The sequence below is a fragment of the Mobula hypostoma genome, chromosome 21 (assembly GCF_963921235.1).
Source record: "Mobula hypostoma chromosome 21, sMobHyp1.1, whole genome shotgun sequence".
NCBI lineage: Eukaryota > Metazoa > Chordata > Chondrichthyes > Myliobatiformes > Myliobatidae > Mobula > Mobula hypostoma.
The window spans coordinates 9,761,912-9,789,541 of record NC_086117.1 but is presented as its reverse complement, the minus strand read 5'-3'; positions in this window follow the sequence as shown (position 1 = coordinate 9,789,541).

Below are 27,630 nucleotides of genomic sequence, written 5' to 3'. Positions count from 1 at the left end.
GCTTAGTATAATTATTGTCTATTTCCCCACTGGCATTTAGGGCAGCAATGAAGGTCTTCAATCTCTGGCAGTGTTCAGGGCTTCCTTCATCATGTCAGTAGCTTCCTCTCAGTTTTCATTACGATCAGTCATGCAAGTCCCGGGTGGAGACTCAGGAATACCGTCGCACTCAAATGTGGAAGAATTCTTCATTGCTGTTTCCATAATTAGTTTTATTTTACCAGTCAAGGTTGTTAGCCCTGAGCTGAACCCCCGAACCTGGAGCACTAGTGGACCACGATTAGTCTCGCCTCTACCCTTTGACCTGTTTGGCATAGGTGACCCTACCAAGAGCCAAAGCATAAAGCCCTCACTCTAGCTAACAAGAGCTCTGTGCATGGTCAGATCATGCAAGCCTCCAAAACCCTATGACAGGGTTGTAGTCCTCTTGGAGGAAATCTTAGTATAGATAGAGTAAATTCAAGCAGGCTTTTTCTACTGAGGTTGTGTGAGACTAAACTAGAGGTCATGGATTAAGGGTGAAAGATGAAACATTTAAGAGTAACATGAGGGAGAACTTCTTCATTCAGAAGGTGGTTAGAGCTGCCAGCAGAAGTGGTGGATGCAGGTTCGAATTCAACACAAGAGAATTTTGGTTAAGTACATGGATGGGAGGGGTATGGAGAACTATGGTCCAGGTGCAGGTCAATGGGACTAGGCAGAATAATAGTTTGGCTCTAGATGAGCCAAAGGGCTTGTTTCTGTTCTATAGTGCTCTATGACTCTACATGGGAATACAGCACCAGCAACCCAGATTCAACCCCGCAGCTGTCTGTCACGAGTTTGTACGTTCTCCTCCGGGTGCTCCAGTTTCTTCCCACGTTCCAAAGAGGTACAAGTTATTTGGTTAATTGGTCACATGGGTGTCATGGCTGGACCGGTTGAGGGTATCTGGTGGGCCTCATTCCCCGGTGAGATAGGGACATGCCTATCCTAGCATGAAGTCAGCTCCGGCCGACTGGGCCGGTGAGATCTACAGTGAGATCCAACGGCCAGGAAGGTGGATCTGCAACGCTCCGTGGACAGTGAAGGGCGTGACAAGGCACAGAAGAGATCGTGGTCGTCCATTACAACCAAGGAAGACCTCGATTGTGATGACCACTCATACCACTGGACCCGGTCTTCCAAGGTTGAGAGAGTGGGACTGCCCCAGTGTAATGGATTTTCTACCTGAAAAACTCTCCTGCACAGGTCTCCTGTCATTGTTGGATACGACAGACAACCAGCTAAGTTTGATTTCTACCTGCTGAACACACTCGATGTGTATTTGGGTAAGATTTTCACCCAGCTCACTATACTAAAGCAGATGCTATGCAGCTTTGTCTGTACAGTAAGGAAACGGTAGAGTGCTGGTGAGTAAACGGACTGCAGATCCGATGTCTGGATCACCGATGTAAAGACAGGACAAGAATCCCACAGGCGAGTTCAAATTCAGACATTTAAACTTATCCAAGTTCCAGTTCAAGGTCAAATTTATTGTCATTCACATGTTTACATTCCTAACAGTCCTTGTCCTGATGCCACAGTACGTCCTGCCTGATGGTAGGGGGTCACAGTGATTGTGGGATGGATGGGAGGGATCATTGATAAGGTTATGTGCAATTTTTCTACAGTAAAGTTCAGGGTAACAGCAAGTACCCACCTGGCTCAGAAACATCCTTCACAAAAGTAAGTCTACCATCCTTACCTGATCCTCTGAGTTCGCTGCCTCTGTGTTCCAAGACCAGTTAAAAACTGTGCAACAACTACTAGAATTGACAGAAATTTTTTTTTAAAAAACCTTTTTAAGATAATTGGAGGGAAGTACTGGGGGATGCCAGCAGTAGGGTTTTTACACAGAGAGTGGTAAGTGCATGGAACGTACAGGCAGATACATTAGGGGCATTTAAGAGACTCTTAATTCCACCATGGACAGTCCCAAGCCCAGCTGTGGGTTGGGCACGGGCTAGCATCCCCATCCTGTAATATCCCAGAGCTACAGAAACATCAACAGAAGGTCCAAACACTTTACCCCTGAGAGAAGAAGGAACTTTGCCTAGGAGACATTTAAAGTCATGTGATGAAAACTGAAGCTACAGGGCCAATCACGTTCTATTGGCCCAGGACAGATAATTCTGGTGAGCTGCTGTTGGCTGCCTATACCCCAGTAGGGGTGAAAGGGTGAAGAAGAAGAAGAAAAGACTCTTAGATAGGCACTTGGATGAAAGAAAAATGGAGGGCTATGTAGGAGAGAAGCGTTAGATTAATCTTAGAGTAGGGGTAGGTTGGCACAATATTATGGGCCAAAGGGCCTGTACTGTGCTGTTATATACTATTTTCTATATACTCTTTAAAATTCTGAGAAGGCAAATAACTTCTAAGCGGTCTGCCTGAGTATCCTAAAGGCATAAATAGATTCAGAAAACACACATCAAAGTTGCTGGTGAACGCAGCAGGTCAGGCAGCATCTCTAGGAAGAGGTACAGTCGACGTTTCAGGCTGAGGCCCTTCGTCAGGGCCCTTCATCTCGGCCCGAAACGTCGACTGTACCTCTTCCTAGAGATGCTGCCTGGCCGGCTGCGTTCACCAGCAACTTTTATGTGTGTTACTTGAAATTCCAGCATCTGCAGATTTCCTCGTGTTTGCATTTTTAAATAGATTCAGGAGGTGGTTTTGAGTTTCTTCAAGATTAGGAAGCATCCTGACTTGCCTGAGAGTTTCAGCTTGATTTTGGTCCTCCATAGTAAATATAGAGCACAGAATGTAAATCAAAGTATTGAGTGCAGGAGTTGGGACCTTACGTTGAAGTTGTATAGGACATTGGTGAGGCCAAATTTGGAGTACTGTATGCAGTTCTGGCCACTTACCTACAGGAAAGAGATCAATAAGATTGAAAGAGTACAGAGAAAATCTACACAAGAAATTCTGCAGATGCTGGAAATCCAAAGTAACACACACTAAATGCTGGAGGAACCCAGAAGGTCAGGAAGCATCCATAGAAATGAATAAACAGTCGACATATCAGGCCGAGACCTTTCTGCTGGACTGGAAAGGAAGGGAGAAGTCGACAGGATAAAAAGGGTGGCAGGTGAAGGAGGATAGTTAGAAAGTGATAGATGAAGAAGGTGTGTGAGAAAGATAAAGGGCTGGAGAAGAATGACTCTGATAGGAGAGGAGAGTGGGCCATAGAAGAAAAGGAAGGCGGATGGGACCAAGATGGAGAGGTTAGGCAGATGAGAAGAGGTAAGAGGCCAAAGTGGGGAATAGAAGAAGAGAGTACGGGGAGGGAATTTTTTTACTGGAAGGAGAAATTGACATTCATGCCTTCAGATTGGAGGCTTCCCAGATGGGATATAGGGTGTTGTTCCTTCACCCTGAGGGTGGCTTCATCGTGGCACAAGAGGACACCATAGGCTGGCATGTCAGAGCAGGAATAGAAATCGGAATGAAAACGTCTGGCCACCAAGAAGTTCCACTTTTTGGCAAATGGAGCAGAGGTGCTCGATGAAGCGGTCCCCCAATTTACGACGGGTCTCACCAGTATAGAGGAGGCGGCACTGGTAGCAGCAGGTATATTAGATGACCCCGGCAGATTCGCAGGTGAATTGTTGCCTCACCTGGAAGGACTGTTGGGGGTCCTGAATGGAGGTGAGGGAGGATGTGAATGGAGGTGAGGGAGGATGTGAGTGGAGGTGAGGGAGGATGTGAATGGACAGGTGAGGGAGGATGTGAATGGAGGTGAGGGAGGATGTGAATGGACAGGTGAGGCACTTACGCTGCTTGCAGAGGTGTTGCAAACTTGAGGATTGGAGTAATAAAACTTAGAGCATAGAATATAACAGCATAGTTCAGACCCTTTAGCTCGTGATATTGTGTCACCCTTTTAAGCTACTCTAAGATCAATATAACCCTTCCCTCCTGCATACCCTCTGGTCTGTTATAAAAGCAAGGGTCTAATGTTGAGGCTTTATAAGGCACTGATGAAGATCTCCTCCAAGAAGACTACAACCTTGCCATTGGGTTTGGGGTATTGTGAGCAGTTTTGGGCCCCTTATCTCGGAATGAATGCTAAAATTGCACTTGCCTTCCTTACTACTGAATTAACCTGCGAGTTAATCTTTTGGGACTCCTACACTGGGACTCCAAGTCCTTTTGCATCTTCGATTTCTGAATTTGCATCCCATTTACAGCTTTCACCTGTAGTCATCTTTAAGACATACCATCTGGATCACATTAAAACCTTTTGAACAAACCCCTTCCTCCCCTTTGCTATAGAAACATGGCAACATGCGCAGGCTCCCCACCACTCATCCCTAGACTGTGCTGGTCATTGACACTATCAACCCACTTCTCTGTTTCGATTGGCTTCTGGTAAATAAAGCTAATCTTTCATCTTTACAGTCTTTAATCTTTAACTTGGTCTTACTTAGAGTGTTTTTCTGAAATATGTTTTATGCAGACTGGCTATAATAAAAGTTCAGAGCAACACACACTGGAGGAATTCAGCAGGTCAGGCAGCATCTATGAAGGGGTCAATGTTACAGTCTATGAAAGTCGATGTTTCAGGCTGAGACCCTTGATCAGGATCTCTTGTGTTTAGAGGAATGTTTCACTGATAAACTTAGCCAAAAATGTATGTGTTCGAATAAATAGACAGTGAGAGATATAGCACAAATCTCTTTTTCTGCATTACTGGTTAACACGTTTCTCATTTACATCATTGTGAGTAATATACACAGGGTGCTTAAGTTGTTCGCCATCTTGTGCTGAGTGTTCAGAGGGAATCTCTTAACTTGGTGGTAATGGATGCCAGAAACCCCTTTGATTAAAAGACATAGTTCAAAGTTCAAAGTACATTTATTATCGAAGTATGTATGCATTGTACAACCTTGAGATTTGTCTCCTTACAGGCAGCCACAAAACAAAGAAACCTCAAAAGAGCCCATTAAAAAAATGTCAAACACCCAATGTGCTGTGGGAGAAAAAAGAAACAAATTGTCCAAACATACAAGTTAGCAAATAGCTTCAGACCTGAAGTTTTACAAAAGACATGAAGCCAGGCATCACTGCACGGGAGCAGGCCGCAGCCTCGGTTCAGTGCAGAGCTGAGTAAATGTCGTAGAGCAGCCCCTCACCCCACCTCTGGTCCCAACTCCCTGAGCTTTTCAATCTGGCCAAGTGCCCAGTGCTTAAATCGTCCAGACGTTGGGTCTCAGACCATTCTGGGGCCTGAACCCCACCACCACAATTTGGCCTGGCGCTTAAATCGATCAGACATTGGGACCTTCTTCACTCTCAGGGACACCACAGCTCTGCCTCGACCACCTCTTCCTTCACTTGCCTCGACCCTACACTTGCCTCGACCACCTCTGCCTTCACTTGCCTCGACCCTACACTTGCCTCGACCACCTCTGCCTTCACTTACCTCGACTCTACACTTGCCTCGACCCTACACTTGCCTCGACCACCTCTGCCTTCACTTGCCTCGACCCTACACTTGCCTCGACCCTACACTTGCCTCGACCACCTCTGCCTTCACTTACCTCGACTCTACACTTGCCTCGACCCTACACTTGCCTCGACCACCTCTGCCTTCACTTACCTCGACTCTACACTTGCCTCGACCCTACCTCTGCCTTCACTTACCTCGACTCTACACTTGCCTCGACCCTACCTCTGCCTTCACTTGCCTCGACCCTACCTCTGCCTTCACTTGCCTCGACTCTACACTTGCCTCGACCCTACCTCTGCCTTCACTTGCCTCGACCCTACCTCTACCTTCACTTGCCTCGACTCTACACTTGCCTCGACCCTACACTTGCCTCGACTCTACACTTGCCTCGACTCTACCTCTGCCTTCACTTGCCTCGACTCTACACTTGCCTCGACCCTACACTTGCCTCGACTCTACCTCTGCCTTCACTTGCCTCGACTCTACCTCTTCCTTCACTTGCCTCGATCCTACCTCTGCCTTCACTTGCCTTGACCCTACACTTGACTCTACCTCTGCCTTCACTCGCCTCGACCATGCCTTCCCTGCACTCCGCCTCTGTCTCTGCTTACCTAGCGTTGATCATTATTAATAGGGTGTTTAGTAGTGTTCTTTGCTTTACTTTTTGCTGCCAATAAGTAGTCGCTGGGCATCACCAGAGCCATCTTAAACCAGAAGAGCAACATTATCAAAGAACTTGGAATATTAAGAGCAGTTTTGGGTCCCTTGTCTAAGAAAGGTACTTCTGGTATTGGAGAGGGTCCAAAGGAGGTGATGAGAATTATCTGAGGAATGAAAGGGTTAATGTACGAGGAGTGTTTGATGGTTCTAGGCAGGTACTTCTGGTAAGATGACAGTGCATGTAGACACAGTGGCCCCTCGGGGGCCAACCAAAGGTTTTGTTTTCTTTGTTAAATGTGTTTTTTTTAAATCATAAAACTATACAATAGCTTTGGGTACATCAGTGAGCTGCTCATTGTTCAGAGTAACCAGCCGGCAGATGCAGGAGGAGATTCTGGCCAGCGGACCGCGGGAGGAGTCAGACTGGGGTCAGAGGCATTGACCTGAGTGCAGACCATGCTGCTGCCTGCTACTTGAAAGCACCAGAGTTGGTGCATGGAGGCAGAGTGCAGTGAAACCGCGAGCGACTGTCTCAGACATTTCTTTTGCGATCTTAAGACCCTGTTGGACATTGATTGCCACGGGCCTGTTTTCCTCGCTTGCTGGATGACAGGTGACGAGGCAGCGGCGTCGCCTCAGTTGTAGTGAGGATTAGGCCTAGATCCACGGGCTTGCCTGCCGCTGTAATCCAGGTGAGAAGACGCCAGAGGCGGTGTAGTGCGGCGTCTGTGCTCGTTTGCAGGTGGCCTCTCCCATCAGTGCTGCCTTCCAGTGTTGGATTGGTGAAATCATAGGCTGGACAGCCAGAAACCATCAATTTGTGGGACTAGTTGCTCAGGGTCTTGGACTAAAAATGTGTTTTCGTACATGACAATGCTCTTTTTTTTTCTTTCTCGCTATCTTGAATGCATCTGTATGTTTTTGCACTTTGACCCCAGAGGAACACTCTGGAACCAGAGGGCACAGCCTCAAAATAAAAGGACGTCCCTTCAGAACAGGGATGAGGGAGAATATTTTGTAGCCAGAGGGTGGTTAGTCTGTGGAATTCATTGCCACAGATGACTGTGGCATAGTTAAAACAGAGGTTGATAGGTTCTTGATTAGTGAGGGTGACAAAGTTTATGGGGAGAAGGTAGAAGAATGGGGTTGAGTGGGATAATAAATCAACCATGGTGGAATGGCAGAGCAGACTCAATGGGCCGATTGGCCTAATTCTGTTTCCACATTCAGTGACCACCTTATTAGGTGCCTCCTGTACCTAATAAAGTGGCCACTGAGTGTTTATTTGTGGTCTTCTGCTGTTGTAGCCCATCTACTTCAGTGTTCGATGTGTTGTGCGTGCAGAGATGCTCTTCTGCACGCCACTGTTGTAACGTGTGGTTATTTGAGTTACTGTCGCCTTCCTGTCAGCTAGAATCAGTCTGACCATTCTCCTCTGACCTCTCTCATTAACAAGGCATTTTTGCCCACAGAACTGCTGCTCACTGGATTTTTTTTTTTGTTTTTGTTTTTTGCACAATTCTCTGTAAACTCTAGAAGTTGTTGTGTAATCAGCAATTTCTGAGATACTCAAACCACCCCATATGTCACCAACATGGTCAAAGTCATATTTCTTCTCCAATCTGATGTTTGGCCTGAACAACAACTGAACCTCTTGTCCATGTCTCCATGCTTTTATGCATTGAGCTGCTGCCATATGATTGGCTGATTAGATACTTGCATTAACAAGTAGGTGTACAGGTGTACCTAATAAAGGGCCATGGTCCAATATAAGCACTAAGAAAATGTGGCTATTTGATGGCAATTAAATGAAGTGTAAAGAGGGTTGCAAACTGTTCACTGTTTGCCTTGGTAATGACCCCTTTGCAACACTCAGGGGAGCCTTATTGTGCAACAACTCTGCACTAGACTGCAACACCACCCATATGATCTGGTTGGGGTGGCGGGGTGAAGATACGTCTCTTCCAAAGGAGATGTAAGGCATTGCTTCCCTCCACTAGCCTGCATGTCACCCTTGGGCACGGTGTAGCACCTGCTTAGCCTCCCCCCCCCCACTGGATCAGGGTCACATGAAGCCATGGGGGCAGGTGATAGATGATCGTATGAGCAGCTGGTGCATATCACAAGTCCTGGTTATCTGACAATCTCCGAAGAGTCTCGATAATGGCTGCGGTCACCCATCTTGTGAAGATTCTGCCCAGGAGAAGGCAACGGCAAACCACTTCTGTAGAAAATTTGCCAAGAATGACCATGGTCAAATATCATGATTGCCTGCATCATACGACATGGCACATGATGATGATAATCTGGTTGCAACGTGGTCTGGTATGGAAATACCAATGCCATTGAACAGAAAACCCTACAAAAAATGTAATGGATATGTCTTAGTACAAGAGGGTTAAAGCCCTCCCCACCATTGGGCACATCTACATGGAGCTTTGTCGCAAGAAAGCAGCATCCATCATCGGGGACCCCCACCATCTGGGTTCTGCTCGCCTCATACTGTTGCCATCAGGAAGAAGGTACAAGGTCCTCAGGACTCACACCTTCAGGTTCAGGAACAGTTATTACTTCCCAACCATCATTCAGGCTCTTTAACCAGAGGGGATAACTTCACTCAACTTCACTTGCCCCATCATTGAAATGTTCCCACAACCCATGGACTCATTTTCAAGGACTCTTCATCTCGTGCTCTCAATATTTATTTCTTATTTGTTTAGTATTATTATTTTCTTTTTTGTATTCACACAGTTTGTTGTCTTTGTACATTGTTTTTTTTTGTCTATCCTGTTGATCTTTCATTGATTCGATTATGGTTCTTGGATTTACTGAGTGTACCCACAAGAAACCAAATTCACGGTTGAGTATGGTGAGATATATGTACTTTGATACAAAATGTACTTTGAACTTTGGTGATCTCATTGAATTAAATAGACAGGAATCAAAACCAACGCCTTGTAAAATGTGGCAGAGAACTCTTTCTATAAACGGCACAGAGCTGTTTAATCACCCACGAGTGGAACAATGGAATAGCAAAGTGTGTAAATAATCAATCAGTAGCAAACCAGTGACTGTCTGCCTGTTTAAATCCATTTGGCTCTACAAGGAAGGTAAATAGAACAGAACTGAACATTATAGAATCTAAACCAAATGCAATGCTTTGTAGTCAGCACCTATTACATTCATCACTCCTGTCTCTCTGGGTTTAGAGTGAGGTTATTTTACCTTCGCTCCATCTGCAACAGACAGGTTTTCCTGGTAGTCGATCATTTTATATCCAATTCCCCTTTCCCATTCTGACACGTCAGTCCATGACCTCCTTTACCGCCACAATGAGGTCACTCTCAGGATGGAGAAGCAACACTTCGTATTCTGTCTGGAAAGCCTCCAACCTGATGGCATGAACAATGAATTCTCTCCCCCCACCCCTTCTCCTCACTTGCCCATAACCTCACCCTGGGTCCCCTCCTCTTGCCCTTTCTCCCATGATCCACTCTCCCCTCCTATCAAATTCCTTCTTCAGCCTTTTAGCTCTTCCAATTACCACCTCCCAGCTTCTCACTTCATCACCCCACCCCACCCTCTTATCCTGGCTTCTTTCCCCTTCCTTTCCTGTACTGATGAAGGGTCTCAGCCTGAAACGTCGACTGTTTATTCCTCTCCATAGATGCTGCCTGACCTGCTGGGTTCATCCAACATTTTGTGTGCACTACTCTATGAGAGTTCCTTTTCACTGAAATCACCATTTTAATGCCAGAATTTGCAGCTTCCTGCTTTTTTTCCCAGAGATGGAGACTAAAACTAATTAAAATTAATCAGCAAGCTCCAAGACGTTGGCCTCAATACCTCCTGTGCAAATGAGTCCTCGATTTCTGTAATTGTAGATCCCAGTCAGTTTGGATTGACAACATCTCCTCCATGGTCTCCACCAGCACAGGTGCACCACAAGGCTGTGAGCTTATCCCCCTGTCCTGCTCACTTTACAGTCCTGACTGTGTGGCTACGCACAGCTCCAATGTTCAAGTTTGCTGATGATACCACTGACGTAAGCTGAATCAAGGTGGTGACGAATCAGCCTATAGGAGGGAGATTCAAAACTTGGCTGAGTGGTGCCATAACAATAACCTCTTATGGTAATTATTCTATTATGGGTTTATTGAGTATGCTGGCAAGAAAATAAATCTCAGTGTTCTATATGGTGACATATGCGTACTTTGATAATAAATTTACTTTGAACTGTGAATTTTTGAACTTTAAAATTCCCATAGAGATTTCTATATATGTTATACCTATTTTATGCCATATTTAAGGGGTTTATATAATCTTAAAATTCAAACACCTTTGGCAGGAGCAGAGGAGTATTACTGTGGTTAGCATAAGGCTTTACAACACCAGCTATAATATCAAAGTTCAATTTCTACTGCTGCTGTCCGTAAGGACTTTGTACATTCTCCCTGTGACCTCATGGGTTTCTTCCGAGTGTTCTGGTTTCCTCCAGAATTCCAAAGACGTAACAGTTAGGGTCAGTACGCTATGTTGACACCAAAAACATGGCAACACCTGCAGGCTGCCCAGCACAACCTTCACTGACTTGATTTAACACAAATGACTCATTTCACTGTATGCTTCAAAGTTCCGATGTACATGTGACAAATAAAGCTAACCATTAACAGAAGCCAGTGGGAGCAAGCCGTGTCATGTTCCAGGACATCAGCATCTCAGAGGATCAATCCCAGCACATTGATGCAATCAGAAGGAACACCAGCAGCTCTACTTTGTTAGGAGATTGAGAAAATTCGATTTGTCACCAAAGTGTGATGAGCTCTTCGGGCCTGTGTGGAGCACCGGGGGCATTGGGATCTGAGGTTCTTAGAGCATCTGAATTGGTTAATTGTAGTTTAATGGCAGTCATTAATCATTTAGAGTTCCTTGTGTTTTTTTTGAATGACTCGCTCTTTGTAATGCGGTCTCCTGCTGCTTTCTGTTTAAGTTTGTTAAGTTTATTTTGATAGGTCCAGGGATTCTGTGTTATGTGGATTATTTAAGTGGATGCCTGATTACCACTAATCGCGGGGTCTTAGTTTTGAGAATGTTACTTCTTGCAGTGTCACTCAGCTGAGCCACCCAAGTTCTTTTGGAATTAAGTAAACTCTTTCACCGTCTCCACAGCAGAGTCTGCCTTTACTCTGCACTTGGGTTCCAATATTGCCAATGCACATCCTGACACAAAGTCTCTCACAAACTTCTGTAGATGTAGAGCAGAGAGCATTCTGACCAGTTACAAGTATGACGGCTCCAACACACAGGATTGCAAGTGGCTGCAGAGGGTGATAGGCTCAGTTGGCTCCATCATGAGCATACCCTCCCCACCACTGAGGACTTCAATAGATGGTGCCTCAACACAGTGGAATCCATCATTAAGGACCCTCACCATTGAGGACATGCCCTCTTCTCAATCCTACCATCAGAGCGGAGGTACAGGAGCCTGAAGACACGCACTCAACATTTTAGGAACAGCTTTTTCCCTTCTGCCATCAGATTTCTGAATAGTCCATGAACCCATAAACACAACCTCACTGTTTATTTTATTTGTACTATTTAATTTTATGATTTGTAGTGATTTTATGTCTTTGCACTGAGTTGCTGCAAAGCAAATTTCATTTCATCTACATCACTGATAATAAATCTGATTCTGATTCATAAAGGAATAATTCTGAAAACAGAAAGGAAGTTCTGCCAATTACCCTAGTATTGGTTTCAATGACTTTACAGGCCGGCAGTGAATTTAAAATGTTGGCGACTGCTCTGGTTTTCAAATGCAAATTTCACTTATAAAACTTTTACATATACTTATTTTACTGTTTTTGCTTCTAATTTGATATATACAGTATCATCATCATCATCACGTGTCGTGTCATGTGACATGGGCAATCATGGTCTTCCCATGACCATGATTATTCTTGGTCAATTTTTCCACAGAAGTGGTTTGTCATTGCCCTCTTCTGGGCAGTGACTTTACAAGATGGGAGACCCCAGCCATTATCAATACTCTTCAGAGATTGTCTGCCTGGCGTCAGTGGTCACATAACCAGGACTTTGTGATATGCACCAGCTGCTCATCCGACCATCTACCACCTGCCCCCATGGCTTCACGTGACCCTGATCTGTGGGGGGGGGGGGCTAAGCAGGTGCCACACTTTGCCCACAGGCGACCTGCAGGCTAGCAGAGGGAAAAAATGCCTTACATCTCCTTTGGTAGGGGCGTATCTCCACCACGCCATCCTTATATACAGTATATATATTTATTACAGATCTATAATTCCTTGAAAGTGTCATCACTGGTAGATAGGATTGTAAAGAGTGCTTTCGGCGCACTGGCCTTCATAAATCAAAGTACTGAGTACAGGAGTTGGGATGTTATGTTGAAGTACAAGATATTGATGAGGCCACATTTGGAGTATTGTGAGTAGGTCTGGACACCTACCTAGAGGAAAGATATCAATAAGATTGAAAAAGTACAGAGAAAATTTACAAGGATGTTGCTGGGGCTTGATGACCTGAGTTATGGGAAAGATTGAACAGGCTAGGACTTGATTCCCTGGAGAGTAGGAGAACGAGAGGAGATTTGACAGAGGTGTACAAAATTATGAAAGGTATAGATTGGATAAGTACAAGCAGGCTTTTTCCACTGAAGTTGGGTGACTCTAGAACTAAAGGTCATGCATTAAGTGTGAAGGGTGAAATATTTAAGGGGATAATAAGGGGGAGCTTTTTCACTCAGAGGGTGGTGTGAGTGTGGAACATGCTGCCAGAAGAAGTGATGGATGCGGGTTTGATTTCAATGGAATACTGCTTAAAAAAGAACCCCACAAGATCAAAGCATTTTTAAACACATCACTTTACTGGGGGTGTGTTCTCTAACCTCCATTAAGCATCTTATTTATGACAAATCAAGAAACACGCCATCAGTTGGAACACATAGAGGGTTGTGTTCAATCATTTTTAACCAAAAGTTCCTTTTATTTGAGCTTTAATCTGAATAGTTTATCTGGGACTTGGGCAACATTCCAACTAAATTAAAATACATTGATGTAGATCTTTATAAAAATAAGTAAATCAAGTGGTTGGCAACAGAAGGACTTTATCTACCAAAATTCTTCAGAAAAATATTTTTTAAAGCAGATAATGTTATTAGTTCCACAGGGGTGATCTGGCCATGATTTCAGTCCCAGTGATATGCTTCCTTTCTGGTAAACAGAAAGACATGGAAATAATGTAAACTAGTGTTCTGAATCTGGTGCAGTGCAATGGAAGTTTGTTGTACACTCAGTGACCATCTTATTGGTTACTTCCTGCACCTAATAGAATGGCCACTGAGTGTATGTTCGTGATCTTCTGCTGCTGTAGCCCGATCACTTCAGAGATGCTCTTCTGCACACCACTGTTGTAATGTGTGGCTACTTGAGTTACTGTCACCTTCCTGTCAGCTTGAACCAGTCTGGCCATTCTCCTCTGACCTCTCTCATTAACAAGGTGTTTTCACCGACAGAACTGCGGCTCACTGGACATGTTTGTTTGTCACACTACTGTTTGTAAATTCTGGGGACTGTTGTGCATGAAGATCCCAGGAGATCGGCAGTTTCTGAGATACTCAAAGCACCACAATATGATTAGGGATAGTCAGCATGGCTTTGTCAAGGGCAGGTCGTGCCTTACGAGCCTGATTGAATTTTTTGAGGCTGTGACTAAACACATTGATGAAGGAAGAGCAGTAGATGTAGTGTATATGGATTTCAGCAAGGCATTTCATAAGGTACCCATGCAAGGCTTACTGAGGAAGTAAGGAGGCATGGGATCCAAAGGGACATTGCTTTGTGGATCCAGAACTGGCTTGCCCACGGAAGGCAAAGAGTGGTTGTAGACGGGGTCATATTCTGCATGGAGGTCAGTCACCAGTGGCGTGCCTCAGGGATCTGTTCTTCATGATTTTTATAAATGACCTGGATGAGGAAGTGGAGGGATGGATTAGTAAGTTTTCTGATGACACAAAGGTTGGAGGTGTTGTGGATAGTGTGGAGGGCTGTCAGAGGTTACAGCGGGACATTGATAGGATGCAAAACTGGGCTGAGAAGTGGCAGATGAAGTTCAACCCAGTTAAGTGTGAAGTGGTCCATTTTGGTAAGTCAAATATGATGGCAGAATATAGTATTAATGGTAAGACTTTTGGCAGTGTGGAGGATCTGAAGGATCTTGGGGTCTGAGTCCATAGGACTCTCAAAGCAGCTGCGCAGGTTGACCTTGTGGTTAAGAAAGCATACAGTGTATTGGCCTTCATCAATCGTGGAATTGAATTTAGGAGCCGAGAGGTAATGTTGCAGCTATATGGGACCATGGTCAGACCCCACTTGGAGTACTGTGCTCAGTTCTGGTCGCCTCATTACAGGAAGGATGTGGAAGCCATAGAAAGGGTGCAGAGAAGATTTACAAGGATGTTGCCTGGATTGGGGAGCATGCCTTATGAGAATAGGTTGCGTGAACTCAGCCTTTTCTCCTCGGAGTGACGGAGGATGAGAGGTGACCTGATAGATGTGTATAAGTTGATGAGAGGCTTTGATCGTGTGGATAGTCGGAAGCTTTTTCCCAGGGCTGAAATGGTTGCCACAAGAGGACACAGGTTTAAGGTGCTGGGGAGTAGGTACAGAGGAGATGTCAGGGGTAAGCTTTTTATTCTGAGAGTGGTGAGTGCGTGGAATGGGCTGCCGGCAACAGTGGTGGAGGTGGATACGATAGGGTCTTTTAAGAGACCTTTGGATAGGTACATGGAACTTAGAAAAATAGAGGGCTATAGGTAAGCCTAGTAATTTCTAAGGTAGGGACATGTTTGGCACAGCTTTGTGGGCCGAAGGACCTGTATTGTGCTGTAGGTTTTCTATGTTTCTATGTTTCTCTATGTTTCACCCCGTCTGGCACCAACAATTCTTCCACGGTCAAAGTCACTTAGTTCACATTTCTTCCCCATTCTGATGTTTGGCCTGAACAGCAACTGAACCTCTTGACCATGTCTGCATGCTCTTATGCATTGAGTTGCTGCCACCTGATTGGCTGATTAGATATTTGCATTAACGAGCAGGTGTACAGGTGTACCTAATATAGTGGCACTGAGTGCATATTCAGGCTAAGTTTTAAAAGATCAAACTTTAAGTATGTTGGAAAAATGCTACAGCTAAACCAACACAAGAATAAGCAGCCACTTCCGTTTTATCTTTAACATCAACCCTTTAATAGTAAGAGCTCACTACTTCTTTTGTATGTCAAAGGGCTGAAAGGAATGTTTAAGCTGCAGTGAAAATAAAGTAAAGCCTGAATTTGCTGGGGATTTTATTAGATCCTGCTTTGTGGTACTCACTGTCAGGTGCTAAGGAAGATAGATTCGTACTCACTGGTTAGGCCATCCCCACTGAGAAAACACATATTCAAATATAAAGAGTATGTACACATAAAATAATTTTATATCATGTAGATCCATAAAATGCGCACACATATATGCATATAAAAATAATTTATGTAGATTTATACACATAAACTATACATATGCATCATTTATAGAAAATATACTGCCTATGTCCAAGCAAAGATGAGTTGAATGGCAGAACTTTGGCCCTGTAGATTACAGCTTTTCCATTGCTCGTCTGATGAGGGTGTCTCCCTCCAACACTCTTACACAGTGAATTCCAGGGCCCTTCTGGTAAACACTCCTCCAACCCCACCTTCTCCCTTCTCCCATTCCCCATTCTGGATCCCCTCTTGCTCCTTCTCTTCTCCTCACCTCCCACCAGTGCCACTCCTCCTTCCCTTTCTCCCATGGTCCCCTCCCCTCTCACCTTTACCTCTCTCACCCATCGGCCCCTAGCTTCTCACTTCAAACCCCCCTTTTCTCCCACCCACCTACTCTCCCCCCACCCGGTTTCATTTGTCACCTGACAGCTTGTACTCCTCCCCCTTCCCCCTCCCCCACTTTCTTATTCTGGCTTCTTCCTCCTTCCTTTCCCTCCCTGATGAAAGGTCTCGGCCCCAATTGTCGACTGTTTATTCCGTTCCATAGAAGCTACCTGAACTGCTGAGTTCCTGAGGTAATCAGAGGCATAGATCGAGTCGACAGTCAGAGACTCTTTCCCAGGGCGAAAATGGCCAATACAAGGGGGCATAATTTTATGGCGACTGGAGGAAAGTATAGTGGGGGTGTCAGAGGTGAGGTCTTTACACAGAGAGTGGAAAGTGTGTAGAACACCCTGCTCGGTGTGGTGGTAGAGACAGATACATTAGGGACATTTAAAAGACTCTTAAAAGGGCAAATGGATAAAAGAAATATCAAAGGCTTTGTAGGAGAGAAAGGTTAGATTGACCTTAGAGTTGGTTAAAAGGGCAGAACATCTTCATGAGCCAGAGCGTCTGTGCTGTGCTGTGATATTATATGTTGTATGTACTAATTTCCTCCAGTAATTTGTGTTTGTTGTTGATATACACATATAAATATGTATTATATGTACCTGCACATTGGGACCAAGCCACTCAGCCCCTTGAGCCTGTATCACAGTTCACCAAGATCATGGCTGCTGTGACTGCAATATCAACTAACATTTCTCTCAATCCTCCATTCCGTTCACCCACTTCCTTATCACATGCATTTAAAAATACACTGTACTACCTCAATGTACTTATGTTTTAAAGTGATGTGTATGGATGGCATATATAACTGTGTCTATGTGACAGTAGTAAGCCAATGCCAATGTTATACATTCACCGGAATAACGGTAGCATAGCCGTTAGCGTGATGCTATTACAGCCCAGCGCATTGGAGTTGGGGGTTCAATTCCAGCATCTTCTGTAAAGAGTTCGTACATTGTTTCTGTAAGTTTCCTCCGGGTGCCCCAGTTTCCTCCCACAGTCCAAAGATGCACCGGCTAGTAGGCTAATTGGTCATTGTGAACTGTACTGTGATTAGGCTAGGATCAGAGAGCTGCGTTACTGGGTGATGCGGCTCGGTGGGCCAGAAGGGTCTGTTCTGAGCTGTATCTCTAAATAAAACTTAAAAACTAATAATCTGTGTGAATGATGATCATTATGTTTACTACATACTGTTGCTGTCTGCTGCCCACTTCCACGTGAGGTTTACATGAATGGTTTTACCTGGTTCCAAAAGGTTCAGGTTCAAGGACAGATATTGCCTCTCAACTATCAGGTTGTTGAACCAGAGAGGATAACTTCACTCATCCCGTCACTGGACAGCTCCCACAACCTATGGACTCACTTTCAAGGACTCTTCATCTCATGTTCTGAATATTTATTGTTTGTTATTATTTTTTTCTTCTCTTTTGTATTCGCACAGTTTGTTATCTTTTACAAATTGGTTGTCTTCCATCCTGTCGGGTGAGGTCTATCCTTGATTCTCTTGTGTTTCTTGGATTTACTGTGTATGCCCACAAGACAATGAATCTCAGCTTGTATATGGTGACATATGTGTACTTTGATAATAAATTAACTTTGAACTTCTTGAACCTCAAAGCAAAAGGTTAAATGTTGGATGAGGAGTTCACAAATCAGTTCAGAGCAGTCAGGGAAATATTAGACCCGAGACTAGATGCAGCCTGGAACTCTCGGACTTTGCCACAGGAATTGCCTTTCAGTTGCACGCTCCAGAGACCCTGACAGCAGGCTGAGCTTTATTTAGACACTGAGGTTCCAGTAATGCAGACACCTTTACCCAGGGAGCTTGTAAGCAGGGACACATGCAGTCGGGTGGCAGGGGCTGGTACAATAGGGACATCTAAGAGACTCTTAGTTAAGAACGTGGTTGCAGGAAAAATGGAGTGCTATGGTTGAGTTATGTCTTTAAAGCACTAAACTAATTCAAAGGAAGGCACGGGAGTCTGAAATGTGAGCCTAACTTCACGTTTACATTAACCAAGGCGCGCATGTATCATGTGGTAATGTGATGACATATGCAGTTCACGTATTTATATATATAACCTGCAATGAACCATTCAAACGAGCAAGAATGCTTCATCAAATGATATATTATATATATAATTACTCAAATATTCTGTAACAGGAAAGCATTAGATTGATTTGTGGAGTAGGTTAATACAGGTTGACAGAACAATGCGGGCCAAAAGGCCTGTACTGTGCTATTCCTTTCTATGAAAATAATCCAAGTTTGTCCAGCCTCGTCATATAGCCAATACACTCTAGCCAAGGCAATGTAATATTTATAAGTAACATTGCTTTATTTTTATTACTACACTTAGTCCATGCTGACAATTTTACTCTAATCCTACCCTAAAATATTTACACTCTACATATCCTTATGAGGGGTATAAACAGGGTCAATGCAAGCAGGCTTTTTCCACTGAGGCTGGATGCAACTAGAATTAGACATCATGGGCTAAGGGTGAAAGGTGAAATAGTTAAGGAGAACGTGAGGGGGGATTTCTTCACTCAGAGGGTGGAATGAGTCGCCAATGGAAGTGGTGGACGCAAATTCAATTTCAACATTTTAGAGAAAGTGGATAGCTACATGGATGGGAGGGACATGGAGAGGGATGGCTCGGGTGCAGGTTGATGGGGCGAGGCAGACGGAGATCAGCATGGACTAGATGGGCCAAAGACCCTGCCTCTGTGCTATGACTCTTCCACGATTTTACACATTTCTGTAGTCAACTTGATTGCCTCTGGGATCTTGGAGGAAATAGGAGCACCCAGGAGAAAGCCTCACATGCATCATTGGAAGAGCATGCGAACTCAGCACAGACAGCATTGGAGATCAGGACTGAAGCCAGGCCTCTGAAGTTGTGAGGCAGAAACTCTGCTACTGTGTTACTGTTACCCTGGTCGTATGTATTCATTATTCTGTGAGCCCAGGCTCTTGCAGGCGGCATATCAGCGTAATGGTGAGCACATTGCTTTACAGTGCCAGTGGTCAGGGTTCAATTCCCGCCCATGTCTGTAAGGAGTTTGTACGTTCTCCTCGTGAATCTATGGGTTTCCTCTGGGTGCTCTGGTATCCTCACACATTCCAAAGACATTCGGGTTAATAGGTTATAAACACAAGAGATTCTACAAATGCTGGAAATCAGAGTAACACACGCAAAATGTTGCAGCGACTCAGGAGACCAAGCAACATCAATGGAAAGGAATGAAGAATCAACTAATGAAAGGTTTTGACCAGAATCGTTGACTCTTTATTCCTGTCCGTGGATGCTGCCTGACCTGCTGAGTTTCTCCAGTACAGTGTGTGAGTTATTCCGGTGAGTAAATTGTAAGCATGTTATGTTGGCGCCAGAAGCGTGGCTACTCTTACGGGCTGCCCCCAATACATACCCATATTGTTTTGGTTGCTGAGGCACACGGCATATTTCACTGTATGTTTCAATGTGTGCGTGACAAATAAACCTAATCTAATCTAATTTTACAATGCAATAGTCATGGCACTTCAAAATCACTTCTTTGACCATTAAACACTTTTGGGACGTTCTGCGCCAAAGTGTTGTATTTATTTTTTTCAGAGATACAGCACAGAACAGGCCCTTCTGGTCCACCGAAACATGCTGCCCAACAGCCCCCCTTTTTAACCTTAGCCTAATCACAGGACCATTTACAATGATCAACTCACCGGCCAACTGGTACGTCTTTGGACCGTGGGAGGAAACCAGAGCACCCGGAGGAAACCCACGCGCAAATTGGAAAGATGTACAAACTTCCTTATAGAGCACGCCGGAATTCAACTCCGAACTCCTACTGTAATAGCGTCATGCAAACCACTACACTACCGCAGCACCATGTGACAAATAAAGATAATCCAATCTAATCACAGTGAAACAATCACTACACTTCAAAAACACTTCACTGACCAGTAAGCCTTTTTGGGAAGTTCTGTGGTGAAATGTTTTTGAGAAGTTTTGTATTAATCTTCTTTGGAAAAGTACGGGAACTTTCTGATCTGGATGGGGTTAAAGTCTTGGCACATCTAGCTGAAATTATGAAACATTTCCCATCTGATTTTCTTTTTCTTCTTGTCACATACCTTCACTTAAAAGGTTCAGGGGAAACATCTGATTTTCCCTCAACCAACTTCAGGGAACAGATGGGAGACTGAGAAAAACAGCACAGACAGAGGCTCCTAGTCATCATTCCCACAAGTGAAAAGATATCCTCAGTGGCTACCTTATTAGGTAGACCTGTATTCCTGCTCATTAATGCAAATATCTAATCAGCCAATCATGTGGCAGCGGCTCAATGCACAAAAGCATGCAGACATGGTCAAGAGGTTCAGTGTTGTTCAGACCAAACATCAGAACGGGGAAGAAATGTGATCTAAGTGACTTTGACCATGGAATGATTGTTGGTGCCAGATAGGGTAGTTTGAGTATCTCAGATACGGCCGACCTGCTCGGATTTTCACACACAACAGTCTCTCAAGTTTACAGAGAATGGTGTGAAAATTTAAAAAAAACATCCATTGAGTGGCAGTCCTGTGGACGAAAACCCCTTATTAATCAGAGGAGAGTAGCCAGACTGGTTCAAGCTGACAGGAAGGTGGCAGTAACTCAAATCATTACACGTTACAACAGTGGTGTGCAGAAGAGCATCTTTGAACCCATTGAGCTTGAAGTGGGTCAGCTACAGCGGTGGGAAACCATGAGAATACACTTAGTGGTCTCTTTATTAGGTGCAGGAGGTGCCAAGTAAAGTGGCCACTCAGTCTAGTTCCGTTGTGCCAAATTTTCCCACTTCACAAAGTGAATTCCAGAGTGAATACTTTTTTTTAAAAAAAGTAAGATCACCATATGCAATGAAGCACATTCACACAACAATAAATCGGAGGAATCCGAGGGTTGTTTGGCTGAGAATTATGGTTGCGGGTGAAAAGTGATGTGCTAAGCCCTGGGGCTGAGAAAAAATAAAGAGGTTTTAAATGGAATGTATTGCTCATAGCTCCCAGTCATCTCAAATAAATAAATCTTTAGTAATTTCGGCTGTAAATTGCAGTTTAAATTTTTCCTGTCTGTACATTCTGTAAGTTTTGTCATTATTGGCATGAATATAGTCCCCTGCCAAGAATGCTTCATGGTCTTTAAGTATTACATTAAACATCTGCTTCTTCCATTTATGGATCAGATAACATTTTACTCTTGAGATATTTGATTTTATTACCTTCTAGGGAGTGAGCCAAACAAGTGTTCTTATTGATTTGTACATTAAATATATTAGTAATAAAACAACATCTCTGTAAACAAATTGTAAAATCAATAGTAATTGTTACCAAAATATCACAAGTACTTGAATTACAATTAAGGCTATTGTGTCAAGAGCTTTTCTGAACCTTTAAAGTGTCGATATCAGAGGAATAGATGTGCCAACTGGGCTGGCCAACCCAGCCTCAAATTTAATTTTATTTTACCAAAGCTTTTATTTCTATCTGAATAGACATATTCAGTTCATTAGAAGTGAAACTATGGGCATTCTTCATAAGGACCAGCAAAATTTGTTCAAAGTTCAAATTAAATTTATCAAAGTATGGATACAACTTTGAGATTCATTTTGCTTCAGGCCCCCATAGTAAAACAAAGAAATACAATAGGATCCATGTAAAACTAACACTCATAACAAACATCCAATGTGCAAAAGAGGACAACTTGTGCAATTAATAAAAATGCACACAATTAATAGTGAACGGTGAGCTGCAGAGTGTCTGAAAGCCAGTCCGTTCAGCGCTGGGGTGAGTGAAGCAATCCACGCCAGTCCAGGTACCCGACTCTGGTAGGGCAACAACTGTTCCTGAGCCTTTAAGCTTTGGACCCAAGACTCCTCCTGTATCTCCCGCCTGATGGTAGTAGCAAGAAGAGAGGGAGGCGGTTCAAACACAGGCAGACGGGATGGGCTCAGGTGGGAGGCGGGGAGGGGAAAATCTTGGCTGCCACGGAGTAGTGAGGCCGATCACCGGTTCGTTTGCCGCTCTCGGGCATCGACCCCCTTAATAAGGCTTGCAGCCCGGCCCGACGATGGCGACCTTCATTCGCTTCAAGGTGCCGGACCTGCATTCCTGAGGGTCAAGAAAGTCGTTCGTGTTATTCTTTCCAGTACCTTTATGTACTTGGTAAATTTTCAGCAAGAGAATCGTTGACCAAATTATCACTGCCCTGTCTGCTCCGGGGTTTTGTTGTGTGAAATTAAACTTGATGTTTACATAGAGTACGAATTGCTACCTCAACCGAGCGCGTGTTACATGCTTTTTGTTGAGACGAGACTGAACCTCAGCTACTTGTCTTAAGTCATTAGTTGTGTCTGACATTAATCTCTTGGAATGAAAGTTTGAATGACACCTGTCGCATGCGGTAAGGACACACGTACGATATAAAGGCAAAGGACTGTCCAGAATGTACGTTTCACTGTGAATAGTCAGACACTGCCACTTCAACCATGAGATTGTCTCACTAATGCAAGATCGCCATCACCGGCTGGTATGGAGGGACATTGCGCGGGAACCGAGCCGAGGATTGCCACCTTGTCGTGGTGAAGAGGCGTGCGAGCACCTGCGATTCCGAGGGCGATGCCAACTGGCATCCTGGCAAGGGCACCCTTGGCGGTAGGGACAAGAAAGAGATTCCAGACGGAGAGCTCAAACCAAGACCTCGACGATGGAGCTGGAGGAAGATGATGACACATCACACTGGCAGTGAAGGTAGAGGAAAGCTGATGCAGTGAAGGGTCTCCAGTCGTCTTGCTCTCCACGCCACTGGACCCTGACCCTGATCTGTCAAGGAGCCTGTGCGTCGGCCTCCCCACGTTAAACAACGTCACGCACAGCAGCTTTTCATTAAGGGAATGACCCCTCAGGAGAACATCATACTCAACTCAAGTGATTTCACTTCTACTGACGGATCGGAAACAGTAGCAGGAATTTGCGAACTCTCAGCTCTATCATGGGCACTAGCTTCGCCTATATCGAGGACATCTTCAAAAAGCGATGCCTTCCATCTATCGTTCAGGACCCCCATCGCTCAGGACGTGGCCTTTTCTCATTAAACCATCAGAGAGGAAGTACAGGAGCATGAAGACACATATTCAACGGTTTAGAAACAGCTTCTTCCTGTGAGACGCGATTTCCAAATGGACAACGAACCAACCCATGAACACCGTCTCATTAGTTTAGCTCTCTTTTTGCAATACTGATTTATTTCATTTTAATATGTACTCGATGGACACTTTATTAGGTACAGGAAATATCTAATAAAGTGGCCACTGAGTATATGTTCATGGTCTTCTGCTGCTGTAGCCCATCCTCTTCAAGGCTCGATATGCTGTGCATTCAGAGATGCTCTTCTGCACACCACTGTTGTAACTCTCTGGAGACTTTCATACGTGAAACCCCCAGGAGATCAGTAGTTTCCGAAATACTCACACCACCCCATCTGGCACCAACAATCATTCCATGGTCGAAGTCATTTAGATCACATTTCTTCCCCATTGTGACGTTTGGTCTGAACAACTGAACCCCTTGACCATGTCTGCATGCTTTTATGTATTGAGCTGCTGCCACATGACTGGCTGATTAGAAATTTGCACTAACAGGTTGATATACAGGTGTACCTAATAAAGTGGCCACTGGCTATATACTTATTTTAATTTATAGTATTTTTATGTACTGCTCTGTACTGCTGCTGAAAAACATCACATTTCACAACACATGACAGTGATACTAAACCTGATTCCGCTTCTTCAGCCACCGTGAGACTCCTTAGAAACACTTTTGTTCTGAAGATGGTCTTTCAACTGACATGTTAGCTCTATTAATCAGAACAGATTTACGAGGATGCTGCCACCACTTGAAGGACTGAATTATAGCAAGAGATTGGACAGGCTAGGACTTTACTCCTTGGAGAACAGGAGACTGAGAGATGACCTCAGAGAAGTGTTCATATTTGAAACCAGGAAAGGCAGACGGTGAACGTGCACAATCTTTTTCCCCTGGGTTGGGAGAATTAAGGACATGAGGGCATGGGTTTAGGATTAGAGGGGAAAACTTTAATAGAAACTTGATAGGTAACTATTTAACTCAGAGAGTGGTATGGGCTCTGGACCTCTACTCACTAGAATTCAGAAGAATAAGGGGTGACTGCTTTGTAACCCATCAAATGTTGAAAGACTTCAATAGAGTGGATGTGGAGAAGATGTTTCCTATGGTGGGGGCGTCTAAGACCAGAGGACAATACCTCAGAATAGAGGGGTGTCCACTGAGAAGAGAGATGAGGAAGAATTCCTTTAGAGAGACTGGTGAATCTGTGGAATTCATTGTTTCAGGCAGCTGTGGAGGCCAAGTCATTGGGTGTATTTAATGCAGAAGTTGATGGATTCTTGATTAGTCTGGGATGAAGGGATATGAGGAGAAGGCAGGAGATTGGGGCTGAAAGGGAACATGGATCAGCCGTGATGAAGTGGTGGAACAGACTCGATGGAACAAATGGTGTAATTCTGCTTCTATATTTTATAGTCTTATGGTTTTATGGTATGTATGTGGAATAAGCTGCCAGGAGAAGTGGTTGAGGCAAGTCCAATTACTTTTAAAAGACAGTTGGACAGGTATTGGATTGGAAAGGCTTGTTATAGGCCAAATGTTGAAAAATGGGACTATCTTGGGATAGCATCTTGATCAGCATGAACTTGATGGGCAGAAGGACCTGCTTCAAAGCTATGTTTATCTTTTTGCAGAGGGGTGTAGATAGGGTGTAGATAGGGTAGATAGGGTAGATAAACGCAAGCAGACTTGTTCCACTGAGGTTGAGCAAGACTAGTACCAAAGGTCACAGGTTAAGAGTGAAAAGTGAAATGTTCAAGGGGATCCTGAGGGGAATCTCCTTCACTCAGAGTGTGGAACGAGTTGACAGTGGAAGTGGTGGACGAGGGTTCAATATGCAACATTTGAGAAGTTTGGATCAGTACAAGGATGGGAGGGATGTGGAGGTGTGGATCAATGGGACTAGGCAGAATAACATTGCAGCATGGACTAGATAGAACGAAGGGCCTGTTTCTGTTCTGTAGTGCTCTTTGACTCTATGACTGTAACAGAGCTTGGATAGTGTTGGACCGGCTGGTGTTGACAATTGGTGTTCACAGCTTTCTCAACCTGTGATACATCAGTGTAGTGAACCGAGGAGGCAGCAGTTGCTCATTGCGATCGGAACAAACCTACTGAGACAACCCAAACCTAATAAATGCAAGCAAGATGGACAAAAACCTGGGCATCTTTCCCAATCGAGGCACAATATATGTGCATGATTTTTAATTACAGGCTTTCTCCAGAATATTTTAGTGCTGAAGCATGTCTGCAAAGACTTGAAGTTCAAAAAAAGATGAGCATTATTTGTCACATGTACATCGAAGCATCAGAGTTTGCAGCGACCGGTGTCACTTCCATCAGGTCAAATCAGCGAGGAGTGTGCAGGGCAGCCTGCAAGAGTCACCACATTTCTGCACCAACGTGGCATACCCACAACTCAGTAACCTTAACCCCTACGGTTCTGGAATGTGGGAAGAAATGGAAAGAATATATAAACTTCTTACAGACAGAGGAGGGAGCTGATCGCTGGTGCTGTAACAGTGCTATGCTCACTGCTACGCTGCCCTGCAGTTCTCAACAGTTGTACTGTCACATGGAGAACGTACAGACCCCTCACAGACAGTACTGAGAGTCAAACCTTGATCACTGGTCACTGGCGTGTAACAGTGTTGTGCTAACCGCTAAGCTGCCATCTTTTTGACAGAACTACTACCTCACTACATCGAGAGCACGGAATGTTACAGAGCAAAAATGTTATTTCTTGCTATAAATAAAATCCGCACAGTCCTATGGTCCATCTCCTACCAGATTCTTTCTTGTCCCACCCTTGACCTTTCCCACCCTCCTGGCTTCACCTATCACCTTCCAGCTCTCCTCCTTCTCCTCCTCCCACCTTTTTATTCTGGTGTCTTGCCCCTTCCTTCTCAATCCAGAGGAAGGATTTTGGCCTGAAACAACGACCATTTTTCATTGCCATAGATGCTGCCTGACCTGTTGAGTTCCTCCAGCATTTTGTGTGTGTTGCTCTGGTTGTAACTGTTGCTGAAGGCAACACTGAGTGTGGGATCACTGTAGGGCCAGTGTGTGACATCTCTATAAAGGCTTGTACTCACTGCCAAAGGCTCGTTCAAACTGCAGCCTCCGCCGTTCAGAAGAACAAGGGGAGTTGACATGTGGGGACTCTGTCTCCATCTGCACCCACAGAAATAGTTTCATTATCACTGTCGCATGTCATGAAATTTGTTGCTTTGTGGCAGCAGTAAATCGATAAAGAATTATCATAGGTTACAATAATAAAGAGATAGATAGATAGATGAATAAACAAACAGGTAAATAGATAATGCAAAGGAGGAAAATGAGGAAGTATTTTATAAGTTCATGAAATCTAACAGCAGAGGGGTTGAAACTGTTCCAAAAATATTAGTCTAAGTTCTAGTTCAAGTTTTATTGTACATACTGTATATACACAACAAAACAATGTTCTTCCAGACTAAGGTGCATTCACAAAACATATATCACACGCAGTACATAAAACAAAATATTACCACAAATCATTTAATAAAATACAATTCAAAATGCAGTACAGGTAAACAGTCAACGTTCTGAGTGATGAGACCCCGATGACGGCAGGGTATTCATTAGACTCATTGCCTGGGTGTGGAGCTTTAGGCTCCTGTTTCTCCTCCCCGACAGTAGAATGAGAAGAGGGCATATCCTGGATGGTGAGAGCTCTTCATGATGGATACTGCCTTCTTGAATAACTTCCTTATTCATCCAGTTCTGTATCTTATCAACATCCCCTGATTTAATCACTCAGCTGTGACTGCCAATGCCCAGAATTCCTTCCCAAACCCGTCTGCCACTCCACCACTCTCCCCTCCCGTAAACACTCCACAAACTTCACCCCCTTGTCCAAACAAGCAGACCTAACACCTTTATATGTTACATCCTCATACATGTGGCGACACTTGCGGGCTGCTTCCTTGGGTGCATCGGTTGTTTTGATGTACGTGTGATAATTAAATTTGATTCTTGAATCTCCGTCTCAAATGTCATTTGGAAATCCCTTCCAAGAAGCACCTTGGGACTTTTCACTGCAGCAAAGGCCCAATAAAATTACAAATTGTTCCGCGTGAACTTGCTGGGATTAAGATGATGCTTGAAATCAAATTTGGATGAGAATTTCCTTTCGATCTTCCCCATGCCCTTGTATAAAGGATGCTTCCTGATTTCCTTTTGAAGTTGGTTCTTGAGAATTTACAACTCATTTTATCAGGGAAAGTGCAGAGGATTCTCCTCCAGGAATAAATATGAGTTGAACATTCAGTTAGAACCAATTCCAGCAAAGCCAAACAGTGCCCTCCTTAACAAACAAGTGTTATTGTCA